Source organism: Pseudochaenichthys georgianus, chromosome 8 (assembly GCF_902827115.2).
Source record: "Pseudochaenichthys georgianus chromosome 8, fPseGeo1.2, whole genome shotgun sequence".
NCBI lineage: Eukaryota > Metazoa > Chordata > Actinopteri > Perciformes > Channichthyidae > Pseudochaenichthys > Pseudochaenichthys georgianus.
In genome coordinates, this window is record NC_047510.2 from 16,120,212 (window position 1) to 16,140,932 (window position 20,721).

At 40.0% G+C, this 20,721-nt stretch overlaps 1 protein-coding gene across 2 annotated transcripts in view; it reads right to left on the reverse strand.

The window, feature by feature from the left end:
* The window catches only part of asic2 (acid-sensing (proton-gated) ion channel 2), a 483,151-nt gene that overhangs the window by 46,021 nt on the left and 416,409 nt on the right, over positions 1-20,721 (reverse strand). The window lies entirely within an intron of this gene.

Below are 20,721 nucleotides of genomic sequence, written 5' to 3' on the forward strand. Positions count from 1 at the left end.
GTGTGTGTGTGTGTGTGTGTGTGTGTGTGTGTGTAGTTGTGAGATACAGATATAGTGAAAAGAAAAGAAAGGAACATTTTCAAGGATTTGTATAATATAAGTAACATTAGCCAAGTTGCAAGGTCGATGAGAAGTGGTCTTTATCTGCCCTGCCCTATATATGATTTATATTCATATTTGCATTTCATTTGGCTTTGTTCTTGACATATTGGGAAAGATACTTCAACAATAACGCAGTCACTGGATGCCAGATCGCGTCCAAGAGGAGGCTAGAGAAATGGCGGACGCAGCTATGAAAAAACATAGCAAGGTGAAATGCCAAACGCACAACGCTGATTCAAAGAACGAGAATGAATCATGGGTTGGATTTCACGCGCTGGCAAGCACCATAACCCTTTTTGGGTCAAAGTTCATGAAGCATGTGACTGCACTGCATTGTGGTCTATGAAGGCCACTGTAAGTAAATGTTATAGTCAACGGGTCATGATTACTTTAACACGACAGATATGTATTTGCACAAAATAAATGACACACTAGGAGCTGCCGGAGCATAGTAAAGAGGACATCAAATACATATTCATGATACCATCATTTCTAATGTGCAGATACAAGATGAGGCTGTATTTCTCTGCTCAGTGTGGAGAAGAGAGACACCACCGGGGTCCAACATCCAACACTCATTTCTTAAGAGGCCTGGAAGAAAATGTTAATCCTGCAATTCATCTTTATTTTATTTACCATGAGACATAACTTTGTATATATCCTAACAATGTAACATGGTAATGTAGAATTAAATCCAATTTCCCAACACTCATTTGCTATTCTGTGTGTATGAGGAAAGCCACGATTGCATTTAGTATTCTTCCCTTTTTTAAGACATTGGCTCCCGAGTGTCTACTGTCAACATCTCTCTCACCTCTGCCTTTCTTCTAGGGAAAAACTGCTCTCAATGGGAACCTCTTTCCCTCCCTTTGTCAAGCCTGATGTTGTTTGACAGACAGGGTCAAGGCCGGGTCAACATCCCATTAGACTTCAGTCAGACACAAAGGTCTTCCTTTGCCACTGGATGACAAAGACACTAACACACCTTTGACAGTGGGGCTATGTTATTTTGCCAATCCTCGGCCCCTGGCCCTGTCTCTGCCTGCCTCAGCCTCTCACATCCCTCCTAATCTGCTGCCCCAGGTGGAGCCATCAGATGGAGGAAGGTCATGAGTTCTCAAACCTGTCCAAAATGCAGAATATCTAAGGAAAACACCACTCTGCCTGAACATTTGTAATAATAATAATAATCCTTATATTTATTATAGCGCTTTATCAAAGACTCTCAAAGCGCTTTCCAAATACACATTACACATACAGATCATACATGTAATGGTCATCTACTGTGGACAATACCCACAGGAGCAAATTCGGGTGAAGTGTCTTGCCCAAGGACACAACGGCCTGACGCAGTGGGGCGGGAGCGGGTTTCGAACTGGAGTTCCCCAATGCCCCCTTGATCTGATGATCAAACGCACAGACCACTGCGCCACCCGTCCCATTTGCGATGATACAATGACTTATCAATTCTCATTTTACAAGCTAGCAATGTTGAAAAGGGCAAATAGATAATATTGACTCTCACTGTCTGCATTAGGGAGTTTGTCCCAGTAGTCATCTCTATAAAAATGGAAGAAGGAAGAAGAACGTTTCTTGTAATAAACAAGGCTATAATAACCTGCGTTTTGTTGGTTTCCGATCAATGTGTCACGGTCTGTCTGTGTTGTGTTGTGTCTGTCTCTGGTTTCCTGTTTTATTTTGAAAAGTGTTCACCCCCTGTCTTGTCTGTTGATTCCTGTCTCTGTGTTTGCCCTCCTGTGTCTGATTGTGTTCACCTGTTGCCCTTGTGTTTTTGCCTCCCCTGCCCAGCTGTGTCTTGTCCTGTAATTACCCTTCTTTGTATTTAGTCTTGTCTTCCCCTGTGCTCCATGTTGGTTCATTGTTTGTCTTTCCTTTCACGTCACGCTCCATGTTTGTCCCCGAAGTTTTTTGATCCTGGATTCTTTACTCGTGCTCCCCTGATTTGGTAATGTTAAGTTTGTTTCTTGTTTTCTTTTGTCATCGGCTTTTGTAAAATAAAGCTCACCTTTTGTTACCCCTTAAAACCCGCTTATTCTTTTTAATACTGCATTTGGGTCCTACCTTTTCCCGAATCCTGACACAATGTAAACAACTGCTTAAAATATCTACATGTTATGTCAATGGTGGCACTTGAAGTGGAAAACAAGCAAACGATCATCGCCCAATCGGAAGTAGTTTTAGGCTACGCAGCGTTGTTGTATATTTAAGCTAAGGATTTTGTAATTTTTTCGTCAGTCCTCTACTTTTACTGCTGTTGTCAGCCTTGTTTACAGCCGCTACTATTCAAAACCTACATTTCCTACTTGTAATGTTGCTAGGGTTAGCCGTCAGCTTGTGAAACTAGTGTAGCTTTTAGCCGCAGAAGAAACATATATTTCCATCAGAAGCTAGTGGACCAGAACAGATTTAAAAGAAGAGGGAATGTTGTTTTTGCATTCATCAAGAAATATGAAATATGAACCTGTCTGCCTAATGTTTAAATAGGGAATTGCTTGCTTACATAAGCACATAATGTAATAATTTAGCGATGAAGAGTTTACACCTTAATCAAAAAGAGAACCCCTGGATTGTGGATCTAGTCATGGCTGTGGTCCTGGATCATAAGTCCTGGATGGATATCCTCGTGGATTCATCTTCCTATTATACACACATGCATTTCCAAACATTTGGACTACCTATGTTGCAAATGTATTATCTTTTCAATTTACACACGGCATCTATTGCACGTCTGTCTGTCCTGGGAGAGGGATCCCTCCTCTGTTGCTCTCCCTGAGGTTTCTCCCATTTTTCCCTTTAAACTGGGGGTTTTCTCCGGAAGTTTTTCCTTGTACGATGTGAGGGTCTAAGGACAGAGGGTGTCGTATTGTCATACTGATATTCTGTACACACTGTGAAGTCCACTGAGACAAATGTAACATTTGTGATATTGGGCTATATAAATAAACATTGATTGATTGAGAACAAATTAAATAAATTCCTTTAGTTTTGTCGCCACAACTAAAAGTTTTCATTGAAAAGAGGGCGTTTTAGCTGCTTCGGTCTGTTCTTGTTGTTCTGTTTGAATTTTTTTAATTGAGTCAGGGTTCTGTATAAAATATAAAGAGACTTCAAACTCAGTTGCTGCCAATATCACATTAGTTTCCTTGCCAGCCAAGCCAGAGGTCTGAGAGCAGAGCAGCAAGCGAGGGCATGTGCAGCTCTGCTGCCAATTAAAATGCCTTTTGACCAACGCAACACGTCTCATTAGTATTCACAGCTGCAAGTGTGAATATCTGGAAGAGCGGAGCGAACATACCATGACCTCGCCTGCTTACTGTGTAATGCCTCCCACGGAGTAGAAGTCAACATTTATATGACTATTAGCGTTTATTCCTGTCATGATGAAAGGTCAGTTGAAAGCACCAACCACAAATCCGACCCTTAAACATAACCCTGGATAACACATAGAACTGGAAATATATGAAATGCTGTACAAAATATGTATGACATTGTCTGCAGAAGTTACTAAGCTCACCATGTTGAACTCCTACAATTCTAAATGTATTTTGCTTTCTTGCTTATATCTCTATTTCCTATCACTGCTTTGCAAATAGCTTGCTGACCTGATGCCAACAACACTGAAAGCTTATTGCTTCAGAAAGAGGATGCTATCTTTCTCTATTTTAATGCTCCCTTCCCAATAGCTCTTTCTTTATCTTGTCGGTCCATGTTTTGTCCAAGCCTTCCAAATACCCTGAAGTGCATCATCATCCATCATATTTAGAAGTAATACTTTCAATGCTACTGACCCAGAAAAAACTCTACACAACAAGAAAGAACTCTGCCATACAGTATCTGCCACTGATTTGTTGATGCAGGCAGTCCATTTAAAAAAACAGATGATACACAGATATGCTTGATGGTGAGTATTGCATCTGTAATATTAATGCCTGTCTGAAATTTGACCTAGCTTCCTGAGGAGCTTCTTCATTGGGTACTGCATGCTGACTTTGGTACTACATTCTGTCAGTTGTGTTGTTTATGCACCATTATAAAGCAAAGACATTTATTTCCCCCAAAACAACAGGAAGAGGCACTGTCGTCTGAATTAATTATTTGTTAATGTCACCCCTGTTATATTTTTCCACTATAAAATAAGTAGGTAATAGGACACCTCTCATGCCCATTTGTTTTGCTAGCGGGCGAGAAATAAAAGGGTACATTTAAATGTTAAACATAACAGTCCGTCTAGCAGTTTTATCAGTTATCATGAACCTTCTCCAAGTTTCAAGGTTAGAACGCTTTAGCATGAGCTGTTTATTGCGATCTGCTGTTATTGTTTGACGAATCAATATCTATTCTGAGATAATTTAACAGCCGCTTCATGATTTGGAAAAATTAAAGCAGATGGGGTGTTTCAGTGCAGACAGAAAAGGAAAATAGAGGCCTGTTTATTGTCGAGGATTACTGAGAGACGAAGAGTTGAGTAAAGTTTATGGAAAAAGGACTCTGAGTTGCAAGGTGTGCACTTTGTCCGCTGTCGAGAAGTGGTTGTACTGCTGAGGGGATAAATAATGCAGAGGGCAGCTGCATTAGCAAAAGAGTTGGCAATGAGTAAAGGAGCGGTTTAAGCTCGTACTTGCATCTGCCTCACTCATAATTATGGCTTTATGCATGCCACTCCACTACCTGCATGCCAAGCCATCCCCCGTGCACATTACACACCCCAAACAATTATATATCACATTAAACCAATTCAGCCATTTATGTGACGTGGTTGGAGTTTTATGGGACGCACAGTATTTACCATTGCACCCTACTTCTGTCGAGCCAGTCAATATTATTTTATTTTACAGGACAGCACACAAAGAAGGCAGAGCTGTGATAGGACACAAAGGATTCCTGTCACTGCTGCCAGCCTGATATTTATGCTCTTGGACAGGAGGGAAAAGGGAGGGTAAAAGTCAGGGGAGGGGGAAAAATCTCAAATCAAAAGACAATCCAGTCTTGAGTGAACAAGTTGATTTAATCCCTTTAGCTAACCTCTGACCAGATCATTGTCTTCAGCAAGGATTGCACATTGAATAATGATTTGGCTTAATGGAGTTTACATTCAGGGATGTCACAGAGACAAAGAGGCTGTCACTTCTGCTTGTTGGACTTGATTCATTACATTGCTGTTCGGCAAAGCTTTCCATTCTATTTTCTGTCTGATACTCCAGCAACACCAAACGTATCACTAATCATTAAGCCTGGCTGTCTGAGAGAAATGTAATATTGCTTTCAGTTTTTTAGGGAAGACGGTGTAATTATGGATGCACCAATCAACTGTTTTATATCAACTTGGGGTGCAACAATGCTGGTTTGTTGTCCTAGTATTGTGGGTATAGTGGGATCCATTTTATAAAACACAAGGCACAGGATTACTGTGGTAAAAATATATGTTATGATGAAATTCACAAAGACACTGTACCTAATACCTAATATGTCACTGATCTGTATCATGGCTGGTACTGATCCACTTAATAACATCAGCATAATACAGATCTTGAACATTGAACATCCAAAATTCTCAGTTATTTGACATGTTAGGGTCATCCATCCCTTTCATCAATAAACAAAACCGGAACTGCCTGTATCAAGATGGAGAAGGTAAAAACCAAACATAGGCCAACCAGCCAGATAGCAACATCACCTCAAGCCATGAAGGAGTACATCACCCCACAGAGGATAACACAAACTCCAGACCAATAGCAAGGCTGAGTCAAACCTTTACCCTCAAGCAAGAGAAGAATAAGTTGCTCATGAGGGACGAATGAACATCCTCACATTAAACTTGCAACATGCATGGGTAAGCCCTGCAGGTAGCTTCGCACCATATTTGTATGGTTTCCTATTTTCTGCTGAAGCTTATATGTCTTTTCATCAATCCTATTAATTAATGAGATGCAAAAACAACAGCTTGTGGTTTTCAGTGGAAGACACTGGTATTCTTTCTTTCCTCAGGATGTCTGTGCAGAATGTCCAGCTATAGCACAGGCAACCTCAGTGTGACGGCAAGAATCCCATAATGATGTCAAGTCATTGCTTTTTGCAGATGTTCACCAAATAATAGTTTCAACTCAGCAGTGATTGTGTTTATGTATTGATTAAACAAATAATACAAAGTGTATATAGTTGGAGTTTAAAAATCCATCCCTTACTTTGAAAACACTGTCAATCATCTATCGATTCAGTATTCTACAGCAGATATTAAAGGTTGCTCAATAGGCTGCATAGCTTTCAAAGCTTTATGTCTTAACAACAGTAAAGATGCATACAAATATATACATTTTCTCTGCCCTGTGCAACTATATTCATCTTCTTAATATAGTGTGCGTTCTCATCAAGGTCCTCAGGATCAGACGCTGCCTCAGAAAGACATAAAATAGAGAAGTTACTCTGGATCAAACATTGAGTTCTCACTGAATATTCATTATATTACTCTCCTTCCCTTCAACCTCCCCTTTTTCTTGCAGGTGCAGAGAAAATGTAATATTAAAGTGACACGTTCACTCTCTAGCGCTCCCTATTTGCTGGCATGTCAGTCATATCAGTGTGCAGTAGGCATCCAGATATAGCTGGTGACTACCAGCTGTCATCCCACACTCATCAATCACATCACACACCCAGCCATTATTTGTAATAAGTCGCCTCTCGCTGATGACCGGCGGGGCTCTTTCTCACCTGTCACAGTCTGGCTGTCTTTGCTGGAGCTGATGCAAGGCTGAGTAATGGACCAGGAGTAAGGGACATGTGGCAGCTCATAATCAGCGTCAGGAAACCAACTCAGCTGACTGGATGACAGGCCTTGTCTTCTTCACAAGATGCTAAGATCATGGCCATTGTCAGCTGTGACCTTCTTCTCCAATCTCCATGACGAGGGCAGAGACCTGCTGACATCCCTCAGAATAAAGGTTTTCTTCGGGCTCTTATCTTTGACAAACCCTATTACTATATAGGGCCTGGCAAAATGGTGGAGCTTCCTCGTGATGATCAATACCAGCAGAAAAGCCTCATTATCCCTTAATGTCCAATGATGCTTGCAGATTGGTTTCCTGATGGAGACGAAGACGAAGACATCGAAAACAAATCACCCATTATCTCATCCTCTGGGGTATTAACCATGGCTCGGGTCACATTCTACAACCGAGACACATTGTTTTATGGACACACAATTAACGTCCAGTGGCATTGTTCAGTAAACATTTGGGAATTAAAGAACAACTTTTATAATGCTGTTCATGCCCAGTCATATGCTAGCTGCGTGGCTCGATAGATGACAGTCCACCACATTGGTTCAGACTGTATAAAACCTCTAAAACTACTTTACCAATCATACAGACATTTGATAAAGGCAATGATAGGCCCCAGAGAATACATTCTTTCAACTTTAGCTGACTTTTATATTAAGCATCTCCAGCAGTTTGACATGTTGTTTTTGAGTGATTTTTTAACTCAACAGCTATTAAATGGATTGCCATGAAATGTTCAAGTTATTCTAATATGCCCCCTCAGAATGCATTCATCACCCTGGCGGCCTTTAGGTTTAGTTTACATATACTGTACATACTAATGCAATCATGCTTGAGGCTTCATACATGTATGCACCTTTGTTTTTTGGAAAGTAAAACCAATACTGGGGATCGTATTAATGTTTTGTTTACGTCAGAACCGGTGGGCACATAGATTCACTAACCCTTGTGGTATTCATGTTTACATTTTAACTTGAATCATGCATTGATTTATTTACTTACTTCTATTTTCAAAAAATTGAACTCCCTCAAGAAATATGAATTTTCTCCTAACTTCATGGAGGAACAGTAATACACAGACACACACACACACACACACACACACACACACACACACACACACACACACACACACACACACACACACACACACACACACACACACACACACACACACACACACACACACACACACACACACACACACACACACACACACACACACACACACACACACACACACACACACACACACACACACACACATGTGTGGAGGTTTTAGAGAAGCAAGCTTTTCTTTAAAAAGCCTATAGCCTCTCTTAACTTGACAAGGTGGTATTTTTTTTAATTGGAAAGTCAATAACAGTGGGCCAAATAAGGATTACAAAGTAGTTGGTGAGTAAGCAACTCTTTCTGCATACATGTGTAAGCGAGTCCCTCATGAAATAACGATTTTAGCAGAGTTTCCTTGAAAATGAGGAAAAATAACGCTGGGATAATAAGACACCGTAATATACTGACCTGACATCAGCTTGCAGCCATGCTAGAGCAGCATTTCATATCTACTGTGCAGCAGAGCCACTGGTCCATGAAATAACCACTATCAGCTAATGATTTTAGAGCTTCAGTTTAAAAGATTTTGTATCACAGTAATCGGGAGCACTTCGGGATATGAACTCAGATATCAAGTGCGTTATAAATTTAACCCATTATTATTATTATTATTAATCAAGAGAGATTACACAGTGTTTGTGTGAATTTAAGCAAATGTGTGTTCGCCCCTTTACCTGTTAAGAAAATAGTGCATATAAAAAAACTATTCAGAGCATGTATACTTCTATGGTGTTTCATTTATTTCAATAAGCAGTAAGATGTGTAAGCGTGTGGAGTAGTGAGCTGATCAGAGCACCAAGAGTGGCCGTATTTCACCTGTTATTGTGTTCAGAAAAATACACACCATCTACTTTTATGTAAGCAAGAAAGCAATAGGCCATTTCCCCAAAGCCACAGAACTATCTGAAGGCTATAAGGTATTACTTCACCATCAGATATTGGTACCATGTGTACTGCAGTGAGTGTTTCACCACTTTGATTTTATTTCCGTGATAAATACAAATAGAATACTTTTGCAACAGCGGCGCAGTCTTTCTCTTGATTTCATGTTCCTGGAAATGAGCTCACCAAACGCAGATGAACACATTTTATACAACACAAGGTCGTCAATGCATGCTCCCAATGCACAGGGCTTGGCTCTGGATCTTCTCTATGTCGGGCCCTTAAGGATGAACTAATACATTCAGGAAACTTGTAGTGTACTTCAATTCAACGCCACCCCTACAAACAACAATATTGCTGTGGAGAAGTGGGTTATGATGCAAAAATGATTTGAGAAGTTACTATGCACCAAAACTGACGGAGCCCGTTTTTTAAAGGTTGTTGGCCTTGTTCCATACCACAGAATCACCATCCCCATTTAGCCCAGCCAATCAAAGCTGTCTAGGGGGGTTAAAGAATAGGATGGGATAAGATAAAAGATGAGAATAGGAAAACAAAGATAACACAAATGAATAAGGTCACAGAGGTTGTTGACTGACACAACAAATTACGTTTGAAGTCGTCCCATTCCTTTAATTGACATGGCAAGTTCACTGCTAAATGCTACTCGTACTAGAGATTATGAGTCAACTTAAAATGGACAAAATGGGGATATATAACCTCCTGGTGGTAACTAAAAATAAAACCCAGAGCTGTTGGCGAACACAACAAAGGAATGTTTTTTTAAAAGCTTTCCGGAGATGATTGGCCTCTAAAACCTGACCACAGTTTCTCTTTTCCACTGCGGAGCTATGTTACTAAAAATATAGATTTTATTTGCAGTCTCATTTTAATGGCAAAGGCAAAGACCAGTGACTGCTGCCTAAGACCTGTATAATCACAACACATTGTACTGCTCTCACTGTCACACAGAACTGTTTGATATTCATATGGAGGATCAGAGGAAAATAACACTTTTAAGCTATGTGTCTGTCTGTGAGGTTGGTGATCCATCTTACTAATACTTGCAATCATAAAAGTGGGATGTATTTTTACAGAGTAAAAACAGCCCAAATGCAGGCAGGGTTCTGCATGTGGAGCACAAGATGTTCGAAGAAGTGAATATGAATAATAATGTGGCAATGGGTCCCTGCTGCTGTACAGATATTATTATAGCCGCAGTGAAATGACAAGTGACAGGGGCAGCTAAATGTAATTGGGGAGCCATCTGCAGAAATGAAGACAGCTGATCTTGCATTTCCAAACTGTGCGATGTCTCCTATCACATCGATCGTACGGTAATTCTCACGATGGAAGCTTCGGCTCCCCATGAATTAAGGGACAGCACAGAGAAAGATAAGCATTGTCTCATTCGGCTGCATTACATTAGATGAAGTGATGGAAAATAAATGAACAGTAATGCTGGGAACAGATATGCCAAATATATAAAAAGACATTTCCCTTAGTTTCTCATTCAGAGAGAGTGGGTACAGGGACACAGAGATATGAAATCAGATTAAATTACTGCCAATTGTCTAGACGTGCTGTGTGTGTACATTTGGGTGTGTTTTCTGTGTAGAAGATGTAGATGTAGAGACATAAACAGACAGTACTGGCAGTAATGGCCTCGAATTCTCAAAAAACAACACCGGGACCAACTGGTAAATAGTCATCTTGTGTTTGAGAAAAGCAGTAATATTCCTTACCTTGATGGGAAAATTCTTGCAAAGTGTGTTATAGATGTCATTGAATACACACTCATCCATTGTGGTTCATGTAAGTGAGACAATTATGGTTCTTAATTTCATATATAAAGCAAAATGGGAAGTCCATCCAAAAGCAGGTATTGCAGCAACATGCATATTTTTCTAATACTGTCCCTAAACTCAGCTGATGTAAGCCCCTGCAACGTAAGTTAATACAGTCCGGAAATGTTATTATGTGCCAGTTTATCTCAAGGGATTCCAGACACAAGAGAAAACCTTGCTTGCTCATACTTCCATCTGGTACTTAAATATTTGTCTGCCAAATACTGTGATAAAATGTCATGTTATTAAATTACGTACGATTTTCAAGGTAGATGTAAAGCTATTTATTAAGTTTGGAGATTTGCGGTCTTGAACCAGGCTGGACACATTTCAGGAAATAAATATCGAGCGGGATATGAAGAAAGATAATTTAAAACTGCGTAGTGAAGCCGCTACATCTGGCCCATTCTGTTAATGTCATTATGAATGGCTCAAGTCAACTCCAGTGTGATTTATAAGGCTCTGCTGTAACAATAATGGCATCAAAAAAACCTTCTAAACAACACATAGATGTACTTTTGCCTGCCTGTAAAGTAACAGCCTCTCCATGAAACAAGGTTTGGTCTTTAGAGCATATGGAAAAACTGATATGTCATGTAGTATCAGCGGTATTACATTATATATATTCAAGCCTCTCCTCTGACATTATCAGCTGTTCGACAGAAAAAGGACAAGCTCTCGCATTTCCTATTTAATGAACAAAACAAAAAGTCCAAGAAAATGTCGACAACAGGGCAAGTACTCCCTTGGCTTCCACCTTCTACGTAGAGGAAACTGACAAATGTCAAGCCTTCAATCACAAAACTGCTGGCCTTTCCAGAAGTGAGAGAGCCAGAAACACTTGTTTCACCTTCAAAAAGAGGATAAAAATGGTGGAAATGGAGTGAACCACACTCTGTCACCTTCAGTACAAGACATTTACTAAATGAAGCACTCTCCATGCAACATTACCCCTCTAAAATCAGGGACTAACACTGAATTTGAATGAAATCCATCTGCATGCCTACCGATCCCCCTCCTGCCCTGATATGCATACACAAAGGTACCGATTCAGTTTGATTTGTCTGATGGCCGAACTTTAGTCGATGGCTGACTTCATGCAGAAAGCAGAAAGTCCTAAGGCTTCTCCCAAAAAGCTGCGTGTTTGCTCAGAAGTGGGGAGTCCATCTGTTCATGTACATGTCCATCTGTTCCACACATTCATCCTTTCCATTGCCATTACCATCTACAACTGGCGGATGACTGGATAACTGGGACCTATAAAACACATATTGTAGAATTAAGCTCTCATGAATGAACTAAGTCAGTCTGCTGACCAACAATCAAAAGTGTGTTGTGCTTTGTGAGCAAAAATAAACATGTTTATGTCAGGAAAAATCATGAAAAAATGATCCCACTGAATGTGATGAGCAGATATCCCTATAACTAATATTTTAATATGTGGCCACATTAGCAAGCAAAAAGCAGTGTTATATTGAAAAAGGTCTGTACTGTAAAGCCGGGGGTCGAAATATGGCACATATGACGCAGATCATGTTGAAACAATGCTATATTTACTCAGCTGCTACCATCATTATTTTCATTATCAAAACGTTTGTGTTATTTTAATGATTGATTGTCTATAAATAAACTCAGAATTGTAAGTACTTTACAGTATGGTATATATTATAATTAGGGCTGTCAAGTTTGCGTTAACGCGTTAATAACGCGTTAATGCAAAAAAGATTAACGCCACCAATTATTTTAACGCGATTAACGCATGTGTATTTTTTGTCCTCGGCCGCCCCGTAGTTTCAGAGTGCATTAGGGTTTAAAATACCATCTACAAGCTGATGCTGACAGCCCGCTCCTGCCGCCCGCTTGTGGCAGACCACACTTCCACGCTCACCGGCAGGCACCGACTGGCTATTGGGAGGACCGGGAGGGTGTGTGTATGTGTGGCCCGAGCGAGCGAGAGAGAGACCTTACGTGTATTGTTGTTGTTAGCATCTGGTGCTAGCTAGCTGCGCTAACGGATATAAGGAGCTGTTTAAATGAAAACAGAGGAGCGACATTTCGCCACAACTGCGCCGAGCACTTGACTTTATGCAGGCAGCCAGACAGTGGGACATTGTACGAAAAGTCAGCACACTCAGCACGGATAGTGTGCGCAACATGATTGCAGCGTCCAGGCTGTTCCCGTTCTATGGGATTAGTTTTGTATCATAAAGATAAAGCAACACTTTTTCAGAATAAAGCAAAACTATGAGTTTAAAAGAAGAAAAAAACTGAGTCAAGCAAAATAAAATAAATTTCAAAAATAAAACTATAAGTTGCAAACAAATCATTTGTGTAATCATGTAAACTATAAGTCTTTTTTCTTTGTTTTAACATAGGTTTTTTGCTTGCAGTTCTTGTTTCTTCTTTCTCAATGATCAGACTTTTGCTCTCGCTGCAGCTTTCTCTTTTGCGCTCCCTGATTTTTTGTTTGAGATTCTGACGCAAACCTCCCAGGTGGGCGGGACTTTCAGGGGTGCGTCCCCATTGGCTACTCAGTTTTTGAGTGACAGCCCAGTCCTCCAACGATTGTACAGTGCAGGAAGCTGCGGTGCGGGATAGAACACCCCCAAAAGAACCAGCATTTAAATTATTATAATACTACAAGTGAAGATATATGCAAGTATTGATCATTTGTGTTATTTGTGCTGTACTATACGGTCTGTTTCTTTATTGTGTTAAGTGAGAAGTAAAGCTGTGCTATGAAAGTTAGCTTGTGCTACTTTAGATCCATAACAATGCAAGCTAAGTAGCCTAACAGTTAGCTAGCAGTGAGTGAGCGTTTAGACACCGGCGCACACACTCAAACGGACTCGTGTGCCTGACTCTACCAACAGGCTTTCATGATTCTGTTTAGATATGCAAGTATAAGCCATGATAGCTTATTTTATTAACACGCTAATTTGATATGAAAATCAATGGAGGCTGACTTAACTTTGTAGGAAAACCTACCGTCCATGACTGCCCCTGAGCTGTGTTTTATTTGTTAACTTCATATTTTTCATTTCCTAAAACATTTATTTTCCTCTCATATTAACAGTAGATCATTGAGACAGCGTGGCGTCCAGAGGTCTTATCCCGTTTTCCCACTTCCTCTGAGGAGACAGCACGGAGGGGGGGGCATGAAGAAAGACCTGCACCATCTTCATCCACGCTGGGCGTTGTTGTTATCACTGGCTCAGTGTCATTTCATTTGACCAAATGTCTTTACATATACATTTAATATATTTTATTATTATCCACCTTTTTGTTTTATGTCCTTTTATTTAAAACATTCTTTGAGACTTCATCTTCTGGTTCAAATTTCAATAAATGTAATAAATGTATAATTACTCTTTTGTCTTTATTCTACATGAAAATGTTAGAGATTCCATTCAAATCTGTTGATTATTCATATCCTCCTCAGGAATAGTATGTCGAATTTTTAATGCTAAATGTATATCATTTTCTCACAGAATATAGAATGAAACAACACCGTTGTTATCCATTGTGTATGAATGCTTCAGCTCTTCAGACCAACATAGTAAGATGTGAGCATGTTCCTGTTGGTATGCAACCTAGGTCTGGTCTGTTTAATAAAGCAAATCTGCCACTTTTATATTGCAGAATTTGTTAAATTAAAGCAGTCTTTAATTGACTAAACATAGCAATATATGCTTTTGAAATGTAACATGTCTTTGAAAAATAATAGTATAGTTTATATTGTGCATCACCTTTAGCTTGAAAATACATAGATGTGTTTTTTTAATCTATAAAATAAATAGACAGACGGACACTTTATCAATCCCAAATTGGGAAACTATTTAACAACAGCAGTGTGTTCAGGTATTACAAATATTTAAATTTGGAATAAAGTATGAATTACACATCACAAGTATAATGCACAGCAATCCATAAAATAAGTCCGATATGTTCATGAAACTCCCCGGAGACACCGACACTAACGTGGCCGAGTGGACTCCGGAGTTTGCTGCATGAGTTGCACTGTATGATCTGTGGTGTAGTGGGCTGTCACTCAAAAACTGAGTAGCCAATGCTTTATTCTGAGAAACTGTTGCTTTATCTTTATGATACAAAACTAATCCCATACCGTTCGAGCATATGCCTTGAGTTGCACATACTGTAGCTCCAACGATCACACGCACGCACGCACGCACGCACGCACGCACACACACACACACGCACGCACACACACACACACACACACACACACACACACACACACACACACACACACACACACACACACTGTATTGTATTATTGTATGAGAGAGGTTCCAGGTTGAATTGAGGCGAATATTTGTAATGTTCAGAGGTTGTTGTGTTTAATATTCATGAGAATATTTGTCATTGTTCAAATGATAATAAACATTAGCATAAAGCATATTTGTCCACTCATATGTTGATAAGAGTATTACAAACTTTAGAACAGATCAAAAATGTGCGATTAACCGTGATTAACTATGGACAATTTTGCGATTAATCGCGATTAAATATTTTAATCGACTGACAGCCCCAATTATAATACTCTAACACTTGTGTATGACATATTTATCATCAAACACACACAACACATTCTTTAGCTAAATTGCTCTTGTACATTGCTTCTATTTCATTATGATTATTTGTTAAAATTATATTTCAGTTTAAATGTTATCCATGTATTTCTCTCTATATGTACTTATCATCTCACCATAACTGTGCTGCTGCAACTATTGCATTTCCTCCCAAAGGATCAATAAAGAGCTATCTTATCTTAACTGCAAAGGTAAAATAATGAATCAACTAAAAGGGGGAAATCCAAATATCGAGTCTCTGATGAAGATCTATAAATAACACTAAACCACAGTGTGGTCAACAATAGATACGACGTTTATGAGAAAGGACATAACGTCAACGTAACTCCCATTTCATTTGTTGAAACTGCAAGCAAGCCATGAATCATCTGGCTCTAACATTTGTAAATGTTATATCTTGAGTATATAGAGGCCCTGGCGTTACATTTTCTTGCCGGAGCTTGTAGAGACGACCAGGAATTGGCCAGCATTTGTCATCAGTATGGAGTAACACTGAACATAACTGCCCTCCACTGAGCCTTTATCATCATCAGCGGGACTCCTCACACAAACATCCAATATGGCTCTTCAAAGCTCAAGAAAGAAAAATAAATGGCAACAATTGTGTGCATTACCAGAGGGGGAAAAGTAACAATAAATAAAAAAACTGACTGCTTCTGTATAATATTGACATATCTATTGTGGTCTTATGCGTGTGGGCAGAGCAACGCCTCGGTGCGATGAATAATGATCCTCATGGAAAACAGAATGATTAATGAGCGTGACTGTTGTGCAGCAGGAATGTAGTCGTGTGTTTACATGAAGCTGTGGAGGTGTATGGAGTGTGCAGCATTAATATTCAGTATTGTGGGTCTCCGCATGAGGATGCAACAAGTAGTCAATGTGCATGTTGTCGGAGAATAGAAATGGAAAACAAGCATTCGAGGCACCAAACTGAAAAATGAAACACTAAAGAATTCAAGATGTTGGCTCACAGAGAAGCCTCCTATTGTGTAATAAATGCACTTAGAAGAGATGATAACATCACTGAACATTTATTTTAAAAAGTGATGTAACATTCAAACTGTTTAACCGCATCAAATGCAGGTTTTCAAGGTAGTTGTTGTTTTTTAGCCGTCTCTGTATTTCTGCAATCTGTCCATGACAGTTTCACAGTCATTTCATTACTTATTCAAATGGCCTCATTTAAGGAGCAAACCTGCACACACACTCGACGGAGTCCATTTCATTAGGTATGTTATCTCTTAGATGCTGGCTCATAAATAACAGCAATGACCTGATGGTATTACAAAGGAAAAAAGGGTGGGTGTTGTAGAGGATGACACATTTGAGGTGTTGACAGACAGCATGTTAAAATCATTAGTCCTCCTATTCCCGCTATTAAATTACTTTTTTTTTAAACTTCAATTTCAATTTAGTTTTGGGGTTGAGTTTGAAAATACATATTTATCTTTTAAATATGTGAACACATCTTTCGGATAAGGTAATGAGACCAGACCTAAGGTATAATAATAATAATGATTTTGGGGCCACACTTTAATGTACATTGATGAAGATGACAAGGTATTCTCTTAACTCCTCTACATAAATATCTAACAACATTTGCAATGACAATAATGCAACCTCAATCTGTTAATTAAGTCATTTTAAAAGGGGAACTCTACCACTTTTAAACATATTTATTGTTACAAGTATTGGTGACTTTTATTGCATATGAATATATAGTGGTACTGTATGAAGCCTTTTGGGGCTCCACTTGAGTCAGCGTCGTTGGAGGATCCATCCATCCATCTTCTCCCGCTTATCCGTGGTCGGGTCGCGGGGGTAGCAGTTCCAGCAGAGAGCCCCAAACTTTCTTTTCCCTGGCGACATCAACCAGCTCTGACTGGGGGATCCCAAGGCGCTCCCGGGCCAGCGAAGAGATATAATCCCTCCACCTGGTCCTAGGTCTACCCCTTGGTCTCTTCCCAGCTGGACGTGCCTGGAACACCTCCCTAGGGAGGCGCCCAGGTGGCATCCTAACTAGGTGCCCGAACTAACTCAACTAGCTCCTTTCTACGCGAAGGAGGAGCGGTTCAACTCTGAGTCCCACCCTGATGACCGAACTTCTCCCCTTATCCCTAAGGGAGACACCAGACACCCGGCGGAGGAAACCCATCTCGGCCGCTTGTATCCGCGATCTCGTTCTTTCGGTCATGACCCATCCTTCATGACCATAGGTGAGGGTAGGAACGAAAATGGCCCGGTAGACAGAGAGCTTTGCCTTCTGGCTCAGCTCCCTTTTCGTCACAACGGTGCGGTAAAGCGACTGCAGTACTGCTCCCGCTGCTCCGATTCTCCGGCCCATCTCACGCTCCATTGTTCCCTCACTCGAGAACAAGACTCCGAGATACTTGAACTCCTTCACTTGGGGTAAGGACTCATTCCCTACTTGGAGTGGACAGTCCATCGGTTTCCTGCTGAGAACCATGGCCTCAGATTTGGAGGTGCTGATCCTCATCCCAACACATAGCCTCGTTGGAGGATAAAGACTAAAATGTTAAAAATGGAAACTATCTTCAATAGTGGAGTTAGAAAAAGCATGAGCCAACGACTGTCTTCAACAGAACTGTCAGCAGTCCAGTTGAATTGTGAGTAATGTTAGCGGCATTAAAGAATGTTGAATGTAATAATAAAGACATTATGTCTGAATGTGCTTCATCAATTTAGACGGTCTAGTATGGAGGTCTCGTTTAGCATGCACGGTGTTTTCAACGTAATAATGAAATGGTCTGTCGTCTGCAAGCACAGTGTTCATGGAAACAGGAACACAATTTATATTACAGCAAGAATTAATAATGTATAGAGAAATACATCGTTGGGAACACCTTGTAGATCGCCAGCAGCACATTCGGCATCCATAGGTGGAACTTCATGAATAAAGAAAAAGCGAGGTATTTTCCTCCGATTGGTATCCTTCTCAGTTCTCAGTTGCTCTTACACTGTAATTGTCCAAAGTTAAAGTGCTTGATGACACATTTAAGCATAAACAACAGAGGTGTGAAGCCATAACAGGAAGGGAGGTATACACTTAAAAATATTTTCAAAAGGCTCACCTCTTGTATGCCTGAAGAAAGAACACCCCACACCATCTTTTCTAGTGCAGCCCTACGGCAAGTGGCGCTGAAGTGAAATCCGGAAATTATAAGAACCGCTGATCCACTTCTCACCTTTGGGGAGTTGTTCCTGTTATATCCGTGGGGAGCCATACTAAGAGCCTGCTTTCAGCCACTTTAGAGAGGTGAAAGGAAACTCTTTAGCCAGCTTGGATAATCGGCCTTATCGGAACAGGGATCTTACAAGCAGGTGCTAACCCTCCCCTGGTCCCTGAAATTACAGTCAGCGAGGGGGCACAAAGCTGACTGCATATTCCATTAGCATACATGCTTTGTTATGAATCACAATAACTGATTTGCATTATTGTACATCTCGCATATGGAGGCACTTCGTATTTCCACCCTGTCAAATCCCATAAGAGTTACACCGTTTTCCCTAACCTGATTTCCATATTTCTCATTCTATCATTCAGCCTTGAAAAATAAGTTCAGAGTCAACAATATAGAAGGCTACCTTTTCACACTCCTGCAATACATCATGCTGCTTGTGCCAAACCCAATCACTGCATATTAATAGGAACACATTATTTCTATGGTTCAATTATTGCCCCAAACGCAATTGGAATTATTTTGTTTTACACTTGGCTGCATGTTTGACAGTGTTTTTGTATGCTTTAAAGGTCAAAGCTTATACACGCTGTGTTGAGTGCAGCCTAAGGAATAAACAAAAGAGAACCAAGCAGTAAAATACTTCAATATGGATTAATTGTTCTTTAAAAAATCTGCTCATTTTGACTAGATAATGCAGATGAGTTCAACTTCATTATTATGTTAATGTAAGAATTATACTGATTTTCACCATAGTAGTTAGCATAATTAGCATCTCCTTCTGCATATCTGTAATATAACATTTAGAGTGCACTCAAGAAAGATGCATTAGGGACTTGTATGAACATGGAAAAATGTATGTATTGATATTTCTGTGTGAATAAACTATAGCAGTACATATCATTAAAACATATTGGATGTCTAGACTATATTGCTTTTACAGACACTTGGTGTATGTGGGATATGTTTGTCTCATGCCAGGATATATTACATTACATTGCATTGCATTTATATGACACTTTTATCTAAAGCGATTTACAATAAGTGCGTTCGACCAACAAGATACAGACTTGAAGAAAACAGAATCATATAAGTACATCAGGTTTCATAGAGCTAAAACATTTCAAGTGCTACTCAACTGGCTTTAGATAAGCCAGCCCTTTATTAGTATATAAGTGCTTTGTTAATAGTTCTATCGCTCGAAGTTGAGTCGAAAGAGATGAGTTTTCAGTCTGCGCCGGAAGGTGTGTAAGCTTTCTGCTGTCCTGATGTCAATGGGGAGCTCATTCCACCATTTTCAAGCCAGGATAGCAAATCCACTTGTTTTTGCTGATGGGAACTTGGGTCCTCCTCGCAGCGAGGGTGCAGCGAGTCGTTTGGTTGATGCAGAGCGGAGTGCACGTGCTGGGTTGTACAGTTTATCCATGTCCTGGATGTAGGAAGGGCCAGATCCATTCGCAGCATGGTACGCAAGTACCAGTGTCTTGAAGTGGATTCTAGCAGTTATCGGAAGCCAGTGAAGGCAGCGGAGGAGCGGCGTGGTTTATATATGAATAAACAAGCAACAGGCGGTCTCTCCAACAGTGGGGGGTGTAATAGGAGTCAGCCTCACCTCAACAGGCTAATATTTTCCCTGATGAAAGTGATAACCATTTTCTGGGAGGCAGTGTAAAGATGTCCCAGTCAGTGTGTGGCTGACGAGCAGAATCAATAAGATATTTTAGACGTATTTCCTGTAAACAAAAAAATATTGCATGACCTAGAAACGATGACCTTCCTAACCACAGTCTGTGACAAAGTAAGGTTCAACATTGAAATCTAAATCTCCTAGACGTGGTTTATTGCAGCTTCCAGGAAAAGATGGACTTGCTGATATTTGATCTTTTGCTTCTTATCTCTTTGTTATCTTTTAATATAAAGCATGCAGACCAGACAGGTTGGTAAACGAGAGCGTGCTCTGTGAGGTTACATCTGAGGAAAGTTTTCCAAAAATGTGAAAAGATCTTTGAACTCACTGAACATGTTTGTGTCTGGTTTTGGTCATATTAAGATGTGGGTATATTGGACATTTTTGATGATGAAAATAAGAAATAATTTGACCACATATTAACTGTAATTACACTGTAGTATAACAGTATGATATTGTATCTTTACAATGCTCTGATTT